At 41.1% G+C, this 2,500-nt stretch overlaps 1 pseudogene; it reads right to left on the bottom strand.

Moving 5' to 3' along the window:
* LOC137459363 (28S ribosomal RNA) overlaps positions 1-2,500 on the bottom strand; it is an 8,476-nt pseudogene that overhangs the window by 2,154 nt on the left and 3,822 nt on the right.

Below are 2,500 nucleotides of genomic sequence, written 5' to 3' on the forward strand. Positions count from 1 at the left end.
TGGTGGAATCATTTTCAAAGTTTGCAGTTCCTATGCCCTGGGACATCAATGCTGTCCATTTTGTGAACTCATTTTTCCTCCAATTGCAAGGTTTGGGAAAGATTTTCTTTGGGGCGGGTTTTTCCCATTCAGATAATTCCTCCCGTCCCCCATATTCAATTACCATTATTGTCTGGGGGTTATATATTGATGGTATTTTCTCTTTGTCTCCCCCTGCTGATATCCACAATTTTTCATAATCTTTATCAATATCATTATTTTTAACTACAGTTTTAACTGCTTCATCTGATGAATTTGCCAATCTGTGTAATCGTCTAGCTTGGATACTAGGAATTAACCCAGCCAATCGGGCTAAGCCTAAGCCTCCATCTTTAGTGCTGGAATACAAGATGCCATCACAGGTACAAACTGGGAGATGTAACCATTTTTTCACCCTATTTCGAATTGTTAAATCCATTTCTTCTAGATAGGTGGCTTTTACATTTGCCTGGTCTGCTAAGTAGATCAATCTAGGCACTGTGTACACTTTTAACATGTCCAATTTTTGAAATGGTTTTAAAGGGGCTCTTTCGATGCGATTGAGCCAAATTTCTAATTTATTTTGTAATTCGGGCTTAACTATCCCCACCCAAGGGTCGATTTGCAAGCCAAGATATTTCTCTGACTGACCCGGGTGGATCATGTTTAAAGGGGTACCGCTGATAAGCCATGGAGGACAGTCATTGATGGTGTAAGAGTCCTTAGTTGGTTGAATAAAGAAACCATGGCACTTTTCCCCCTGCGTTTTTAATCCAGTTAAGTCACAAAATGCTTCTAGAATTTCAATATTTTTCTCCATTCCTGATTGGGACTTACTCAGCAGGACCAGGTCGTCTGCAAAAGCCAGAGCTGTTAATTTGCCATTCCCGTGTTGGAACCCCTCCCCACACTCTTCTAATTTACATAACAGAGGGTCAATGCACAGGTTAAAGAGGAGTGGTGACATGGGATCGCCCTGTTTCACACCAGTTTTGATTCCTATTGACTCAGACTCTCCTTCTTTAGTTTTGATTCTGGTGTGGATGTTTTGATAAAAGTCCTTAATTAATGCTATTATGTGGTCATCCAGGCCCTTTTGCTTTAGCACCGCCAGGATGTGGGTGTGGCTCACTGAATCAAAGGCTTTGGCCAAATCGACAAAGACAACCCCCAGGGGTTTCTTTTGTTTCTTTGCATTCCTAATTAATAGTTGTAATAGTTTTAAGTTCTCAGCACAGCCAGAAGATTGAATGAAGCCTCTCTGCCTGGGGTTAATGGGACACGCCTTTGCCAACCTTGCAGTTAAGATTCTTGAATAGAGTCTCAGGATGATGGAACCAATAGTAATTGGCCGCCAGTTGTTAATATCATTTTGGCGTTCGGGCGCTGATGATTTAGGTATTAGGATTGTTCGGCATCCCCTTATTACATCTGGAATTTTGCCACTTAACAGCCAGAGATTAAATAGTTCTTTGATCTCCTCACAATTTGGATCCATTTTAAGCAGGGCTTTCAGGGTGATCCCATCAGGGCCTGGTGCCGATTTTTTATTCATGTCTTTGATATTCTTAAGGATCTCTTTCTCTGTAATCAATTCCTTAAAAGCCGAATTATCCGCCTGCCCCACAGACTGGAATGCTCCAAGTCCTTGAAATAAGTTCTGAGACTCCCACCTAGATCTGAAGGTGTTACTGACCTCTTCCAGGGGGATGGCACATTGCGCAGAGTCTTTTTCATCCAGAATCATATTAGCTAACTTCCCTCGATCTAAGCGGAAGAGGCGTTGGAATCGGAGAAATTCTCCACGCTTTCTGGCTCTTTTCCTCATCCACTCCTTTTGAGGTTTCTTCTGCTGAGGTTTACGTTGGCTCTTTTTTGGCGCTTTCTGTTCAATTGATTTCTCAAACAAATACAAATATTGGTCCTGAGCCACCTCATTGAGTAATTTTAATGAGTCTGTTTTGCCTTCAATTATTTGTTTATATGTATTTTTAAGGATGGGCAGCTTCCCTGATGTCAGCTTTTCATTAATAGTCTTTTTATAGTGGGCTAGCAGCTCCCTTTCACCAGAAGATGGAATCACAGTCCTCTCCTCTTTTAACCTGTTCTTGCTCTCTTGTGTTTTCTCTCTTTCTGGCACCACAGTTTCTCTTAATAGTCTTCTCTTTTCACTGATCTGTTTGGCTGTTTTAGTTGTTAATTTTTCAGCAATCAATTTGTTAATATTTTTCCTCCCTTCAAACTCATGATTTAGTTTCTGTAATAATTCTGTTTCCTCTTGGGACCAGATTTTCTTGTGAGCACCTCTTTTAGAGGTCTCTTTGGGGCGAGATGCTTCAATTCTTTCTGCGTTTCTCAGGGCTGGGTGAGCTAATCTCTTATGTTGTCCCAAGCCAATTTTAGTTTTAAAACACTTTTTACATTCTTCACACATAAACCCTTCTACCTGGGTAGGCTCTTGGACCCCTTTGCATTTTGGGAG

This window comes from Melanerpes formicivorus, unplaced genomic scaffold (assembly GCF_026170545.1).
Source record: "Melanerpes formicivorus ecotype bairdi unplaced genomic scaffold, bMelFor1.0.p_v2 SCAF_352, whole genome shotgun sequence".
In the NCBI taxonomy this organism is placed as follows: domain Eukaryota; kingdom Metazoa; phylum Chordata; class Aves; order Piciformes; family Picidae; genus Melanerpes; species Melanerpes formicivorus.